The sequence below is a fragment of the Ixodes scapularis genome, unplaced genomic scaffold, assembly GCF_016920785.2.
Source record: "Ixodes scapularis isolate PalLabHiFi unplaced genomic scaffold, ASM1692078v2 PGA_scaffold6__148_contigs__length_123643588, whole genome shotgun sequence".
Lineage (NCBI taxonomy): Eukaryota > Metazoa > Arthropoda > Arachnida > Ixodida > Ixodidae > Ixodes > Ixodes scapularis.
In genome coordinates, this window is record NW_024609881.1 from 93,226,197 (window position 1) to 93,232,050 (window position 5,854).

Consider the following 5,854-nt stretch of genomic DNA (forward strand, 5'->3'; position numbering starts at 1 on the left):
GTCATCGAACTGCCAGGCTTTGCGAGTACAGAAGACGCTATGACTCCACCCATCCACCCATAAAAAGTATACGTTCACCGCCAGCTCGTCCCGCAGCGACGCTCGCACGCGGAAATGTAAAGAAAGACAAATGCATTTGCTGTTTTGCGTCGTCTCTCGTCCATCTTCAGCGTATTTTGTCGTTTAGGTGCGGGTCATGGGATCCACTAAAAATGACGTCATCAGCGGGCCTTCTCTTCCAAGTGCTATTGGCTGATCATACAACGAGGTGCTGAATACAACGAAGCATCCGAAGTATTTTTATTTTATTTTCTGGGTTCCAATTTGGAAAAGAGAAGGCACTGCAAATTATGCTCCTCCCCTTCGTGACGTTAGAGAAATAGTAGGTTCTTATAGGGTGGCATATAATGACGTCTTTTTTTTTTTTTTTTAAGAATGAAAAGGCAAAGCTTGTCTTCCAGTTTTTTTTATTTTTTTTTAAGCGGCAGTTTTTATGTTACGTATTTTACTAAAGATAAAGTATTTGTCGCGATATATATTGGAATCGGCAGGCTTTGAGAACTATAATTTGTGAAACAAAGACGTCGAGAAGCACGCGAGTGTGCGGTAGTCTAAAACTTCAGAATTTGCCCCTTTTTTACATTCACATATACAAACAAATTATCTTCTTATCGGCGAGGATACTACCCGCGGGGCCCAAAGAAAGTATTAACTCCAAAAAGATTGCACGGAAAAAAAAAAAAAATAGGAACAAGGCTTCAACGCTCGGTCAAACTTTGTTAATTTAAATTTCTAAAACGATTGATAATTTATATTGTTAATATAACGAGTCTTTTGGCAGCAATGAAAAACCTATTCACTACGAATAAACACTGTAAGTCCTTTTCTATTTAATGTTTACGTGAATAACTTTGCGAACTTAAGTCAAAGAAAGGAATTCATTAACGTACCGATAGTATCAGATTATATTTAGTACTAATAGTGCAACATAAACTATAAAAAAATGCAGATTAAATGCCCATAAAGCTAGCAGTATGTAGAAAATATAATAATTAAAAAAATAATGCAATTGAGTCTACACATTTTGTTTGGTCCTTTGTTTTCCTTGCTTTCTTAAGTTTATGCAGCGTTGTTATTTTATAAATAATTATATCCGCATAGAAATTAAGGTCACCTTGTAGATACACTACTACTAAAATAATAATTAAAATAAAATATATCTTTTAAAGAAATTGAATAATGTATTTTCGCCTTCCACCTAATGGGTCAGGAGAAATTATTTGTTGAATTCTCGTTTGTAAAGTGCCTTGCATTTTATGAATATCGTCCACATACAAGATATAAAGCCTTAATGAAATATGTTCAGACGACATCTTGAAGACTGAACTAATTCTAACAAATGAAGTACACACATATTTGAGACGAATTTTAAATTCTTGTATAGTGTTATTATTTAGAGAAAATTATGGCCATCATGCAAGATTATACTCCGGTCAACTGCCGTCAATCTCTTTAAAGATTGACATGAGAGTGTGCTTGTTTTCAAGCAACTTGCAGAAAATGATAATTTCTAATAAAAGTGTCCAATGTTGAACAAAATTGCTGGTCTGTTTGTCGCTTCCCTACGTTTTTTTTTTTTTTTTTTTTTTGAGAGAGAAGTAATTGCGCAAGTGCGTTTATTATAGCACACAAATCTCGGCGGTATACCGTTAATCATTCATTTATTCCTATTCGTAAGTTTTAAAGTAAACATCTTCGACAGAAATCTGTCTGGTTTGGGGAAACAACACGAAACAAAAAATCGGAAGCCAAAAACTCTGAAACAATTAGTTCCCAACGCTTCGGGGTCGACTGGGAGTCCTTTTCAGGGGGTGACTAAAAATGGAATGGGACAGCGAGAGCTTCGACCGCTTCTTCCATTTCTACCGAGTTGATGTTTTGTTAATGTGTCGCAGGCCCTGAGCGTAAATAGATGGCAAGGCCCCGCGAGGGACCTGTTTACGCTCCCCGGTGTGTTCTGAATATGCCACGACTCAGAAAACCGACGTTCTCGGATATGGGAATCCGTGTCCATCACGTGCGCGTTCGTAAAGTCGATCCGGTGATCGAGTAGCTCGAAATGTTCGGCGACGACGCTACGCTCGCGATCGAAATTGCGCACATAGTTCTGGTGCTGGCGAACGCGTTGATTGGGGAAAAAGATTTAGTTTCGCTGATGTAGGCGGCGGGGCACTCTCCACACGCCTTGTGCATTCTTTTTTTGGGAGGCGATCCTTCGACCTTGGCATCAGCCGTCCTAATGTTGACACTGGCTTGTGCGACACTCGAATCTCTTCTTTTCGGACCATGCGCGCTAGTGTCTCGCTGGTCCCTTTTACATATAGGGACGCTGATGCGCGCGATGAGGCGGGGCTGTGTGTCACCCAGGGAACCGTGGCACGCGCCATAACCACTGTTCGCCGGTTGACACAAACGGGTCGCGAAACACCTATCTAGGAGTTGCTTAGAAGTACTTTTTTAGGGTGCAATATGTGGGCAAGCCGAAGAACCCCTAAGAGTCATTTCACGACCAGATTTTTTTTTTTGTTTTGTTATATAGCCACGTTAGTTTTGGCGCACCAGAGATGCACTTCTCTACATACAGTTCGCTGTCATCGCCCCCAGGCTCCGGGTGCTACTGCGCAAGTGCAGCGAGTCAGGCGATCGCGCGCGGGGCATTCTGGTCGGGCTAGCCTAACGCGACATAGAGCAATTAGGGAGTTTTCGTAGACCGCGCTACCTTCTCCGCTAAGCGTTCCGCAACGAAGAAGTCGCTACTGCGCCTGCGCGCCGATAGCCTTGACTGTGGAGTTCCCGCTATCGTAGCGGATTGCGGAGGGCCTTGCGGGACGGCGAAAACGATCTACGAAAACTCCCTATTGACTTACATCGCGACCGCACAGCCGAAACGCGCCGGCCGTCGCCGGCGGCATGGCCGGATTGGAGAGTGCCGGCCCTTCGACAATGTGACGCAACCATGGCTTGCGCCCGCGTGACGTCGGACCTTGCCGGGCACGCGTGATAATGTGGCGCGAACAACCATGCGGACAGCATGATGAAGGGTGTGTACCGAGGCCGCGGGCTCGTAGCGTTGAGAGAACGCACTGCTGAAGAACGCGATGAAAGCCAAATGATCGTACAAAATGAATTAAAAATTAACATTGCGAGGATTCTTACTGCAAGATGAGTGATAAATTATGCCGAGAGATTATACAACGTGTGACACGGGCATACGCTTAAAATAGAGAGGAAAACCGGCAGGACGCCAGAAGCAAACTCACACACACAAAAAAACTAAATTTATCCCTGATCAATACATGACAAAAGCTACGAAATATACAGCAGGAAACGCCGAAAGAAAAAGAAAACAGGACATACTAAATCAAAACAAAAATCTCGAAGGCAAAGCACAGCGAAACCGGTCGCGGGTGAAGAAAGATACCGAAAAATATAAAATATTCAAAAAGATGAGCGTCAAAGAGTTTGAAACTAAATCATGTATTCGATGAGTAGAAAAAAAAAAAAGACAAGTTAGAACAAACGGCACTGAAAATAAAAAGGCAAAAATCGACAGACACGTAAAGTGATCGACGCGGAAAGCAACAGTCCCCATGCCACAACAGGACAAGACAAGACAGGACAGACGACGACAACGCCGAACACAACCGAACAAACACCGATAAAAAACAAAGAAAAAAGCACATCAAGATTCGGCGTACCCAACAGTCAAATAAGTGTAACGAAACAAGAAAAATGGGAGGGAAAAAAAGAAGAACGACGTTACCCTAAAAGAATGAAAACATTTTCTGGGTTGGATTCGCCCCTGTCGTACAGGGTACAGAGACGTTCGGTTCGAAAATTGGAAAGTTGAAGGGGGAAAGGGGGGATGCCAGCAGGGAGGGGACTTTGGGAAGCAATGCTTCCAACAGGGCCCGCTTGGTTTTGGTACGGGTGTGTGGAAAGGGAGGGTTCGAACGTTGCGGGTGGTTGCCGAAATACCAACCATCACAGGGAATTGAGAAGGAAACAGGGAAAGAAGAGTGAAAAAAAAAAAAGGTGAAAAAGGGCGATGGGGGATTTGCGGAAATATTGAAATACCGTTTTTTTTTTTTTTGTGGGGGGGGGGGGGGTCTATATGTAGTCCACACAGGGAGTGTATACTTGGGAAAAGCAAGATTAGGCTAGACACAAAATATTTCTCTAATATTTAGTTTGCTTCTGCTCTATATAGTTTCCACTAAGTGCGTAGTCCCCGGGTAAACAAAATGAATCGTATGCTGTGATAAAAAATCTCCGGTTAATTAGCGCCTAAACAAGCTTATGTAATTCAGAAATCGTCATGAACATACTCTGTAGTAAAAAAAAAAAAAAAACAAAAAAAAAAAAAAACAACATCCGTTGCATTTTGTCGTAATAAAGAAAAATATTGGAAAAACAATTTACTGTATAGCCTGCATACCGTAATTTGTAAACCTTAAACATGCGTATAACCCGTGGAAAGTTCGATACAAAGACTAGATTATGCTTTGTACAAGTTTCATTGCAGAGCGAGGTATTCGGTCGCTATAGAAGTAATTTTGCGTAATTATAACATTAAAAATGATATGCGTATTATAAATAGCTTATAGACGAGTTGCTTCAAAACCCGTTATTCAGGGTACGGTAAAAGTCGTCAAGTATATAATTGACTTAATTTCGAGTGGTAGAGTCGCTCTGGACAAGCGAAAGAGCGTGTGCGATAGATCCTACACTTTTTTTTCAAAATCTAGAAATTTGCTGATATGTTCTATTTACAGTTCTCAGTGAAGGGAGGATTTGTTGTCGCCGTAATAATCATATAGCAATAGAAAAAAAAACACATCGCTTGTAGTTAATAAGGTCTTATTGGTGCGCGGTTCAGTATGTGCTAACCATCTAAAAAAATTCTTACACGGGTATATGTTGTCTTCTTGCTGCCTTGCTGGGTGCTTCTTAATTTTTCTTCAATCGAACAACATAAGGAACAAACAAATAGTCTAAGTTTTGTTATTAAAAAAAAAGGCAAACAGAAATTTAAGTTTTTTTTTTCATGCAGACTATTATATCAGCGTGATGTCAGAGCGTGAAGTTCCAAAATACTCAGTAGTGGTCAGATGCAAAAATCTACACAAATTTCGCGTACGTGTTGCTTTCCTAAAGGCCGACGTACACGTTGCGCTTTCCACTTTTGCCCCATCTCGTCCTTTCCTATATCTGCTCCACTTTTTGCCTTGCTCCAACTTGGTTCCCTTCGCCGCTTAGGAGAAGGGTGCGCTAGCGGGATTATCTTCTGTGCCGAAAACCGAAGTTGTACGTCGGCCTTTAAGAAAGCAAGAAATACTAGACAGTGTTTCAACAATCAACATACTAGCATGCCATGCTCTGGAACCCTACATAACCTATTTTACAACTCAAACATTTAAACCTAATATTCTAAGGTAACAACCCTTACAGCGCTTGAGTTTACAACAGCTTCTTCACAACCATGAAAAACAAAGTACGACGCAAACCCCCCCCCCCCCCCCCAAAAAAAAAAAAAATGTTGTACTTAGTGTCACGTATACCCTGTAAAAATTAAATTAGTTTAACAATTGGGCATTTTACGTGATATTTTTGGATGCGAAAATTGCGTAACCAGTTAAATTTGTTAAAAACCAGTTATTTGGTTACGCGAAATTGCGTAACCAAATAAAACACGATGAAGCTCAATCTAAAGGCAAAAACACCACTTGCATTGCTCTGCAAAAAAATACAAAAAAAAACGCAACGTTTTTTTTAAATAAAGAAACATTATCGA